The sequence below is a fragment of the Podarcis pityusensis genome, assembly GCF_964106645.2.
Source record: "Podarcis pityusensis genome assembly, chromosome: 15".
Classification (NCBI taxonomy): domain Eukaryota; kingdom Metazoa; phylum Chordata; class Lepidosauria; order Squamata; family Lacertidae; genus Podarcis; species Podarcis pityusensis.
Window position 1 is genome coordinate 29,227,482 of NC_138040.1, and position 12,123 is coordinate 29,239,604.

Sequence of the window (12,123 nt, forward strand, 5' to 3'; positions counted from 1 at the left end):
CTCTTAAGATGGAGAAGGGTGCTGAGGGAACACTACTGTTGAGCAGGCAGTTGTCTTTAGAACAACCTTCCCCAGCCTGGTGCCCTCCAGATGTTTTGGACATCTCCCATCAGCCCTAGCCTACGCTGGCTGGGGATGATGGGAAATGTAGTCCAAAACATCTGGAGGCACTAGGCTAAGGAAACCTAATAACCACACACTGGGATGAGGAGCCACTGCTGGGTCTATTCTGGGTTTGGTTTCATTTAATAAATACAAAGTAGGTTAATGGTTGATGCTCTCTGAACCCAAAATGGTCCCAAAGGGACCACATTCTGTTGTAATGTAAGGGAATGAACAGAAAACCAGCATTTGCCTCTGGACAGAGGAGAAGACTTGCCACTGGTGGGAGAATTCAACAACTAAGGCAAAACACATTTGTCCCCCACCAACAGAAACATTTTACTTCCATACTGTCAGGGCAGCAAATGTTTAGCATCACTGAAGGAGATGCATATGCATTTTGCATCAAACACTGAAGCTGATAGAAGGGGCAGATGCTCCTAAAGCTCCAGCTCTCAGAAGATGATAACAGGCTCAGAAAAACAAGAGCTTTCTATAGCTCTGCCAAACTAGCTTAAAACACTGCTGTGCCTCTCTCCACTGGGCACACAAACAGCCAATTAGCAGCAGCCTTCCAAGACTGTCACAACTGCCAGAGCTGCAGCCCCATGTCCTTATGCAAGGCACAGTGACGCAAATGTCCCTCCCCTGCACATCAAGAGTGCAGGATGAGCCAGCTAGAAGGAATTTCAGACCACATTTCAGTTCTTCCCTGCTCATTCACTGGAATCCTTTGCTGTGACCTTGTTCTCCAGAGGGAACCATTACCAGGATGTCGACAGCAGTGACAGGCAGTGTTTATAGCAGTGGAAGCTGCACATTAAGAAGCCCCACCACCAGAACTGTCTTGCAAAGAGGACCTGAACTTTGTCCCTCCTGGTCCGAGAGATTGTAATAGCATTACCAATCACTTGCTACGACACAATGGTCACTAGCAGTCAACCCTATTTTTTTAGCCACCTCAAGACTCCATTTAACCAACCCCACCTGAATAAGGCCAAACACAGCTTTATCACTTGGGATGTCATTTAATAATTTTAAACATGGGAAGTGTAGCTGAGGCCTTTGCCTCTTGGCTTTGGCATTGTTAGCGCTTCCTTCTTTGACACAGAGGGCAGTTGCGACAGTGAGTTCCTTCATGCTGCTGCTATCTCCCCTAGTAGGTGGGTGGGTAATGTCCCTAGGATACCCAGCTGAGCTCATCTGCCCCCACCCAACCACAATAAACAGTTGAGTCAGGTAGAGAAGCTTCTTGGCTGCTTACTTTGCAGGAGATCCCATTTCACAATACACAAGCCAGATCTGTCAGTGGAAGCTAAATGCTGCCTTGCCATCCGTCAGCAGAAACTCCCGTGCTGCCGTCACTGTAGAAAGTCACCTTCCCACAGTCCTGGTCCAGAGCACTCTCTGATTCACACGCACAGGATGTTCAGTGCTTGAACCTCCTTTCACAAGCTCCAAGCCACAACCAGCTGATGACAACAGTAGGATTAAGCACAAGCAGTTCAGCTGTATCTATTTTTGTGAATAGAAAAAACGCCACTGAAGACTCAGCCCCCTTTGTGGGCTTTGGGTGCCATTATTCATACTCATGCATATCACAAGCCTGGGAGCTTCAGGGATGGTAATACATGACAGGAGGTTGAGGTAGAGAGGTGGAGTAGAGAGCATTTGCACAGAGGTTGAACTATGGGGGCAGGTAGGTTGTTTTTTCAAAGAATGAGTAGACTTCAAAAGGGATCCCTAAAAATTAAAGGCCTCCCTCATTCTAAGGAGGTGGCTTACCTTGGAAAGTATGGTTGGGCTGAAGAATTTTCAACAAAAGATTTCTATGGGCTCCCTGCAAACTGTTGGGAGAATTTCAGGGGCCCTTGGAGAATACTTGGTGAAATGTCCAGTTTCAGCTTCTGCCTGGGAAATAATGGGTGCATGCGTGGGACCCATTTTGATATTTTATATTTTAATATTTATTATTTTAAGATTGCTGGAAAAAAGTGTGAACTTGGCCCCTTCCTCCTTCCAGCTCTCCTCTGAGTCCACTGGTTCCTTCAGACACTAGTATGAACCAAAGAAGACAGTTTTATTTCAGTATGAACAGAGCTAACATTTACTAGAATATAAAGTTTGATATTTTTTTCAGCCATCCGCAGTTGGAGAATTCAATGGATCCTTCCCCCGCCACCCCATTTCATCCCCCACAAACAGGATGCAGAATTTTTTTTTGCAAGGCCACTTCTCGCCCAGCCCAAATTCTTGTTTGTATTCCATGTCTCACTTCTCACTGTTTCACAGTATTTAAGCCATCTTTCCCCCTCTGCCCCACTTTCCTTTTTCACCTTGCAAGAAAACCCAGAAGAACTTCTTGGACATCAGCGTTTTTAAAGTGAACTTTGTACAAGCATTCCTTATTCCAAAAAATATGTTCCCAATGCACAGGCATGAAAATAAGAGCCAAACACCAGGAAATAAGAGCCAAATTCGCAGCCAATCAAAGATCACAGGGTTCAGACACGTTCAGCAAACAAACTTCTGAAAACTGGTCAGCCTAACCTGTGCTGAAGATACTCAGCTGACCCTTTGCAACTAGCAGAGGCAGACAGTGCCCAACCACTTCCCTGACTAGCATTAAGAATTTATAGAAGCAGCAGCAATTTGAGAAGCCGCCCCAAATGCCAGGGAAAAAAACAAGAGTAGATTCCTTGTGTTGTGGCTGAAGTTCAGTTGCACAGTAAGCCCCCAGCATGGAGGCACCAACCTATTTCCCTAAAGCAGAAAGTAGCTTTAGTGAAAAGACGCTTATGCATTTTCATGATAGCTGGTCCATGGATTTGAAAAGCAGCAGACATAGCATGTGTGTCAGCAGTTGCCAGGACCCAGCATCAGGAGTGCTGGAAGAGAATGTTTCTTGGTGGGAAGTAGGCCTTGCATATATTTATTTATTAAAAGTATTTGTACACAGCTGTTCATGAAACAACATGATAGCAGTTTACAACAAATATACATTTACATAACAAAAGCCATGAAAACATTTAAAATCAGAGATCCCTTATTACATGTGTTTGCTTAATTGCCAGCATAAGCTTGGTAACCAGCCCAGGGGTGGCTCTCCCAGTAGCCCCAGTAGCCCACCAGCACAGTCAAGGGACAGAGAAGGTGGGAGTTGTAGCATGGCAACATCTGGAGGGGCACAGATCCTCTACCCCTGCTCTGGCCAAATATTACTGACTGACAAAGAAACTCTCTCCATTGCCCTTAGGCAAAGAAATAACCTTTCCAGCCGAGTTAACCAAGACTGAATATGGAGAGATTCTGCACTTGAAACCTTCTGCATGCAAAGCAGCATGTCTCTACCACTGGGCTAGAGTCCCTCCTATGAGAAAGCAAGGAGGAAACAGGGATAGGAATGAGGGAAGCACACACTGGCTTTAATCAAAGTTACCTTTTCTAAACTGCTTTTTACGGAAAGCAGCAAAATGAACATAATCACAACCATAGGCAGCAGCATCTACCCATGGCTAATAGGCTTTGCCACCAAAGGCCTCCAAAAACTAACAGCTGATTTGCATCAAGGTGTGTCATCTTCTACAATGAGAGCAAAAGTTACTCCTTGAAACTGGGATTTCAGTTTTAAGGGATCCCTAACATGCTTCAAGTTCAGCTGCATGGCCATTGGCTGCCCCACCCCTTTGTGACGTAAGAGCGCCAAAGCCAACAGAAGAAGCTTGAGGAGGAATCGAGTCCTCTGATGTCACGGAAGGCAGGGCCAGCTGTTGCCAGCCCACAGATAGATGTTTCATACCAGTTATGAATAAGCAGAAGGGGGGAAAGCATTATTATTTTCCTTCTGCTTTACACCTCCTGAAAACGGAAGGCTTAGTATACCCAACATCACACAACCATGAAGGGGTTTATGATACAACAATTAGATCAGACTGTGGAAAGAAGGGTAAATGTCTGGACAAACATCATCAAGGAGAAGGCAGTTTTCTGCATCAAGTTGCATTACTGGCAAACAAGCACCCAAAGCCAGAACTGGAAGGGTATGCCTTCCCAGGCACTAGGGTCCTTGCCTCTCAAAACACTTCCAGGCCTGGCAAAGAGAGCACTAGATACCCCTGCATTTTCAGCTCTTCTGCTCCATGAGTCTCCCTTTCAACCATATGTTTACTGAACGCTTATTTTCAGGACTGTACACAGGCTTAGCAGTGCTTCCTGTGCTGCGCTTGGCAGAGAATACCAGAGACCAGTTGGCAGTGCCACTCAGTGCCAAGCTGCCAAATGCTGAGACACCTGAAGAACTGAACAAAGTCCCAAGGTTAAAGAAAAAGAGACTGCACCATTCTTTTTGGTTGTAAGGGGGTGCGCACTTTCTTGCCTCATTGGTCTTGCAGAAGACACCAAGGCCACTGGAGCAACCACAAAATAGCAGCAGGGCACTATTAAGAACAGCTGGTTTCTATAGTAACCCTGTATCAGCCACAGTTCCATGCCCATTTCTCTCCTTCTCTCACTTGAGAACCCTTCGCTTTGTCTGTCTAAGGGAGGCCTGTCTGTCTGTCTCTATGTGACCAAAAGTATGCAAAATTATTCAGGCCTGCAGGAAAGGAATTGGGGGAGGCGGGTGTGGGAGAATCACATCTCAGCACTGGAATGTTCAGGATGATAAAGGGCACTGAGATAGCATGAGGACAGAGACAGAGAGAGAGAGAGAGAGAGAGAGACCAGTACAACATCAGGTTTGTCCTCAATGCCAAAAAGGCAGCCCAAGAGACATAAACAGCTACCAAGATTCACAGTAAAAAGTCACTTTCCTACAGAGACTTCAGTTTACAAAAAAAAAAAAAAAAGCTCTATGTGTTAAGAGTGATTCACTTGAGAAGAATGCTCCATCACTCCAATGCAATGGAAAAATCTAGAGATTAAAATGCTCAATCTACCCATCCAAGCTTAAAAAGGTTAGAGCAGCATTTCTTAAGAACACACACAAAAAAACTCTATTACTCATCATTGCTCCAGCTACACTCCACTGAAGAGGTGGAAAAATTAAGCTAAGTAGTATTAGCAGCTCTCATTGATTATAGTTACCAAACAACAGGCTGAGGGAAGATGCAACAGATCAGAGCTGAGCTACTTCACCACATCACTGGCCTGTTGCGAACATGTGAGTTATAGATGCCCAAAACTCTGCCATTCAGGTCCCTTCCAGATGGAAATGTGTTGCTTCCATTGGTTTTGCCATCTCTGCAGCTTTTGTCAACAAGCTCACTCCAAGATGAGAGCTGCTCAGATTTAAATAGTGTACCTATATTCACACAGTGAGAGCTTAGGAACAATCATATCCTATGTAAAAAAAAACTCAGTTTGACCGCTGTCAAGGCAGCAGCAGTGATTTGGCAACCTCAAGATGAAGCAAAAGGAAGCTCCTTAGTCTCAAAGCTTAACGCTCCTCAGCATTAAGAATGTGTATTTGTGAATATGAAATTTTCCTTCTCATGGCCTCCTCTGCAGTAGAATTAAACACCAGGTGTTAACTTTGTTACCCACCCTGCATCTTTGGGCAATGATTCAACTGACTCATGAAGAAGTCAAGGGCTTGTTTTCCCTGCCTCACAGTACAAAAGGAGTGCCTCCCCCCACACACAGCTTGCACACTTTTACTCACAAGAGCGTGCCCTGAACAGGCAAGAGCTAGTTGCAGTCAGAACATCTGGCAACGATGCAAGTGGCAGCTACAGGTGCGCACACACACACACTGAAGAAAGGAGGCAAAGGGTCCAAGGTTGAGCCACTCAAGAGTTCACCTATCTGGAGAAGAATGGACGGACATGCCTATGCCCCATGGTAAGAATCTTCACACATTACAAGGAAGTTCCAAGGAAGTAGAAGAGCTGCTACAGCAGCCCTCAACTTGCCAGCTCCTTTCTATCTATCCATCCTTCCGTGTGCTGCATTTCTGGTAATATGCCTTTCATCTCAATCTACTTAGCAGAGTGTAAAATAATCAGACTTACTGTCCATTGAGTTTGGATGGTAAAGCCAGCAGTGGGCAATCACCAGCACAAACAGTCAAGATTACTGTGCGAGGAATAATGACTCTCAGCACCCCAGGCTTCCTATCATACTTCCAATCGAAGTAGTAAAGAGCTGCAAGAGGGAAGATCTCCCAATGTTTCAGTGCATTCTTATGGGTGAATAGAGAGGAGCTCCAGCCTATATTGATTTGGAGAGCAGGCCGGATACACCACAGAGCTACCACTGAGAGTCAAGGCATAATTCTCCAAAGGGTAGAAGTATCATCAGCTGACAGAGCAGGGGTAGGTTAGATCACAGAGGTCTGGCCAATTTAGAGGCAACTCTCGAAAAATTGACAGCTTGAGTCTTACTGAAAATGTAACATAGGAAAAGCACTGCTGGATCACACCAAAGGCCTTTCTATAAACAGTATTCTGTACACCTTGGGATGCCTATGTGAAGACCACAAGCAGAGACAGGAATGCAACAGCACTCTCCTTATCTGTGATCCCCAGCAACTGGCATTATCAGAAGCATATTGCTTCTGCTTCTAGTGGTAATACAGCCATCAGCACTGGCAGCCATTGCTGCTATGAATTTAGGCTGTTGCTGCCAATTTAGAAAGTGTTTAGCTCTATCAGGGTACATCCCCCTCAAAAAAAAAAGAAGAAGAAGAAGAAGTCAACAGGATATATGGCACCTTACCAAACTACAACTGCAAAACAGGCTGGCTTCTGCCCACAAGAAGCTTATCCAAAATAATGTAACAGAGGAGTTCCTACTCATATCCTTCTGCTTAAATAACAGAGGTGGTGATGGGGAGGAGTATGAGTTGGGATTGCAGAGATAGAGACAGTTAACACAAGAAGATAGACAGACTGTTCTCTATTCCAAACCTATGTGAGTCCTTTTTTTTCCCCTTTAGGAAACACAGTAAAAACTACTCAAAATTTGCTATAGGGGTAGGATTTTTAAAAAGTATTTCTTATGTTTTAGGAATAAAATATCCCCTCACTCTTGGAAAAAGATGATTTTTTGAAATGTACTGGGAATACAGACCAATGAGTGACACTGTTTCCTTACTGCGCATTAACTTCCCTTCCCCAGTTCCAATCCAAACCACTGCAGTTATTAAACTTTTAAGAATATTGGGTGATCCAGTCAGTGTCACCTGTAGTTGTGCCTTAGGCAACAGTAGGTAGGAGAAACAACTGAGGCAAAGAGAAAATAAGATGAGGGAGAAAAGGCCAGATGCAGTTACAGGTCTTTTTAAACTTGGGTTAGTGTTGAGAAAGGATTAAAAGCACACCGCAAATCACTTGACATGCACAACATACAAAGAGATGTAGCAAAATGTAAGAACTCATAAAACATTATTTACATACATTTTTACCAAAGGGGCCATGGAGGATATAGCAAATAGATGCAAATGCTTTCTTTGTTTACCAGTTGACAACACTATGTCAAAATATATACAAAACATAACACAAATACTGAGTTTCTATTTTATACAGGGGTGTGTGGAGTGTTAAGGGAATGGCAGTACCTCTGGTGGGAGGCATGCCATGCTCCTGGGGTAGTCTGTCCACCTTTGGACCCCATCCTGCACTCAGTTCTTCTAGAAGCTGTCAGCATGTAACAGCAGCCACTTCTGGGGAAACAGCTTCAACGGGCCAGCTAAACCGAGTGAGGGTAGCCAATGAGTCTCAGATCCTCCATGCGTTAGGGACTTCCCCTGTTTGCAGAAACACACTGGCAGATTGAGTGAACAAGACCAATAGTGGGTCCAACAGTCAAGGAAGCAGTTACTGCATGTGATGTAGAGGGAAACAAGGGGCAGATGGGGCTTGTCAACCTGGGAAGCTGGCTCATCTAGGAGAAGGAAAAATTTGGTCCTAAACCTCTGCTGCCTTGCTAATTTGTGAGAAGGGCTTTGGGAGTAAACCCCGAAGAAAAATTCATACTTGCTGCTTTGTGAGACATCTTTGGGAGAAGAAAAGGCTAAGGAGCAGAGTCCCTAAGACAGTTGGATGGCTCCTTCCAGCAACTCCTGAAGCCAAGCTGCTACCAAATGTATTTCCTTTGGACCACATCAGCGAGCCCGAAAGTGGAGTCTTGTTGTCTGGGCAGCCCAGGACCTCCATACACACTGCCCAGGCTTGTGCCCCGAGGGGTCATTTTGGTGCTGCTATCGCAGCAAAAAACAATGCAGGAGGCAGCAGTTACAAGTTACCAGTCTCTGCAGCCACAACAGGCGCTGTGATTCTCCAGTGGTTTGACTTCACTCCCAGAAGCACTTTCCATTGTCTCTCAAAAGTCAAGACAGACGGATGCCAACAAAAATTTATACAACAGCATAAAATTTAACATTTATCCATCTCACCTGTCAGCTTCCAAGTGCTTCCTAGAAATGCTTACAGGCTTTAAGATGATAGCTCCCGACATGCCATAGAGTTCAGGTGAGGTGTTCTTTATCTACATCCCAAGTCAAAACATTTGGAACTCACAGCAGAATCAACATGTCTGATGGCTCTTTAAAATGCCCTGTTTTCTGTTTAGAATAATATTTTTTTCCTCATGAAAAGGAATATCCATGGATTCCTATTTAATGTATTCATTAGTATTAATTTACTGCATTTGTGTCCCACCTTTTCGTCTAATGAACTCAAGGTGTTATACATGGTTTCTCTGCCCTCATTTAATCCTCACAACAACCCTGTGAGATAGGTTGGGCAGTGATTGGCCCAAGGTCACCCAGTGAGCTTTAGGCAGATTTGAAGCCTGGTCTCCCAGGTCCCAGTCAGCGCTGCTTTGCCACCACACAGCTTATTCTAGTTAACTTAATTAGCTAGCATTTGATGTTCCAAAGTCTTAACCTGCTCAACTAGATACAGTCTGTAAAGTAGCTTTGTGATTAATAGCAGGGCTCTAAATACATTTGTAGGTTAAACTAGAATAAAGGTAGGATTTCCAAGAGTACAAATGGCTAGGAAAGTTTTTAATGTGTGATGTTTTATTGTGTTTTAAATATTTTGTTGGGAGCTGCCCAGAGTGGCTGGGGAAACCCAGCCAGATGGGTAGGGCATAAATAATAATAATAATAATAATAATAATAATAATACCACAAGCTCCAGGCGTAACCTCACTTGCCTAACATGATGGCAATCCTTGCACAGCTTTTAAGTCCCCCAAAGTACTAGATTGCTAAATTAAACTACTGAATGCAAGGAACTGTTGTGGAAAGTTTCTCCAAAGAGTAAAGAGTATTCCTGATTTAATTTCAAACCCAAACCATCACACACAGCTCCCAAGGTAAAACAGTACTTATCGAATAGGTATGCATGTGCACACCCCTTAGCTGTGTTAATGAAAGCAAATAATAGTTTGGATGTGTCTCTTCCCCCCACCCCATATCACTTGTTTCAACTAGACCATCTGGCTCCAGCGCCTCTATGAAGTGTGACTCACTCTTGCAAGCCTGAGGTTTTGTGCCCTAGAGTACCTCAAGTGCAGACTTCAGAGTCAGAAAGATATAGTTCCCCTCCTGAATACCAAGAAAACAGGCTTTTATTTATTTAACACATTTCACCTTTCCCAGGGCAGTTTTCTACAACACACACAAAACACACCAAGAACAGAGTAAAGCAGTGCTAGGACCAGTCACAGCAAAATTGGGGGGCAGGAGAAGCACAGAGTGTTCAATACCAATAAAATCAAAAAGGCATTTGCCTGTTGTCTAGGAGAGAGCAGTGAAGGTGCTAGGGGAGTCAAGAGAGAAAAAGTAACACCACAGCTGAAAAGTGGAAATGCCTTTTCTCGGAGCAATGTACCTCACATCAGCTGAGGGAGGCAGCCAGAGGAAGGCTTCTGAGAGATATCTTTGTGCTTTCCCTGGCTGATGTGAGAGGAGAGGTTTCCGCAAGTACCCAAGTCCCAAGCCATGCAGGGCTTTAAAGCGAACACGAGCATTTTGAATTGTGCTCGGAAATAGACCAGAAGCCCGTGGAACTCTTGAAGCACTGGCAAGATGCATCCCTGATTCATAGCCTATCAACTAGATTCTGAACTAGTCTTCAAAGGGCAGCCCCACATACAACACATTGCAGCAGTCTAACATGGAAGTTGGGACGCGGGTGGCGCTGTGGGTTAAACCACAGAGCCTAGGACTTGCCGATCAGAAGGTCGGCGGTTCGAATCCCCGCGACGGGGTGAGCTCCCATTGCTCGGTCTCTGCTCCTGCCAACCTAGCAGTTCGAAAGCACGTTAAAGTGCAAGTAGATAAATAGGTACCACTCCAGCGGGAAGGTAAACGGCGTTTCCGTGCACTGCTCTGGTTCACCAGAAGCGGCTTAGTCATGCTGGCCACATGACCCGGAAGCTGTATGCTGGCTCCCTCGGCCAATAAAGCGAGATGAGCGCTGTAACCCCAGACTCGGTCACGACTGGACCTAATGGTCAGGGGTCTCTTTACCTTTACCTTTTTAACATGGAAGTTACCAGAGCACGGATAAGTGTAGCCATTCTCTCTCTTTCTTTCTGGGAGGGGTTACAGCCAGCATACAATCCTTAAGTTCGTGAAAGACACTGTGCCAATGAGATTCTTGGGCCTCTAGTGAAAGAGGTGGATGGGAAACACCCAGACTCCAAACCGATTACTTTGGCAGGCCAGCCAACCCTCCCACAAGATGCTGAACACCACGTCTCTGGACAGATAAACCAAGCACTCCATCCCATCTTCTAAGATGGCTCTTATTCAGTTGTTTTGAGTGATATCTGCAGACTGATGGCACCAAAACCCAACATTCATCCCACAGTTTCATGTAGATGATGAGAAGCCCAGGGGAAAAGATGGAGCTCTGTGGGACCCAATGTCATAGATGTCATGGGAATGAGCAGAAGTCCCCACCACCACCACCACCTTCGGGAATTGGGCTCCTTTAGAAGTAGAAGCACTAAACACTAAACCCCTGACTCTCCAACTCAGTGAGCCTCCCTAGAAGAAGTTCTTCTTCTTGAGTGATCACTTGTAGCCGAGTAAGATTGTCTTCCATAAACACGGTTTTAACAATGAGTCCCTAGAAGTATACCATGGCTAGTGGTACTGTAAGTGACCTGAGAGACCCAGGAGAATTAGAAGCATTTTTCTGTAACATTTCTATACCATTTGGTATAGAAGGCATTTACACATATTCCCCCATTGCACTCCTCTGTTCTTCTCCCAGTGCAGGTCATCCTTCCGGGTGACCTGAGCAGTTTCTGCAGTAGCAGCACTCTCAATCAGGAGCACTTGCCAGAAATGGGAGAGCTTCATTGCCAGGCTGCTCTGGGATGATATGCTTTAGACATTTCATTCTATCTGGCAGCTTGTGTTCTTCAGCCATGTTTGTCAACATAGCTCACAGTATCAGTACTGCCATCAGCACTCTTTCACAAGGCCTTGAACGTACCAGACAAACACATAATGCTACCTTCTACCAAGTCAGATGATTGGTTCATTCAGCCCAGTTTTGTCTGACTGGTAAGAACTCTCCAAGGTCTCAGGCAATCTTTGCAGCCCTGTTACTTGGGAGTGCTTTCAAATGAAGATGCTAGGGGTGAACTTGGACCCTTCAGCATGCAAAGTCACATTATATCTATGGAGTTTTCCCCCAACTGGGAGCGGGAACAGCCGTGGGGGGAGTATTTGCTTTGAGCTCTTTGCTCAAGACAGAGTATCTTTGTGGAATACAAGAAAAGCCATTTCTTCAGGGCCGGTGACTTTCTCCGATTAACTAGCACACTGCTTAAATCAGGCATTAACACTTTAATTGGTGGGATCAACTCCACTGAGACTTATAGCCCTCCAAGGAAGTTGTGTGGGTGCCACTAGAGTCTGTATCTGTGTTATTCATGGTGTTGTTCTTCTCTTTATTGGAGCAAATTTACCCATCATTTTATGTATTCTCCCCAAGTCAAAAAATGTACAAAGATCAAAGGTGTTGGTCTTCAGCTACTAGGGCAAGACACACC

The 12,123-nt window shown here is 44.9% G+C and overlaps 1 protein-coding gene across 2 annotated transcripts in view; it reads right to left on the reverse strand.

The window, feature by feature from the left end:
• The window catches only part of SIK3 (SIK family kinase 3), a 99,638-nt gene that overhangs the window by 69,401 nt on the left and 18,114 nt on the right, over positions 1-12,123 (reverse strand). The gene's annotated exons all lie outside the window — the stretch shown is intronic.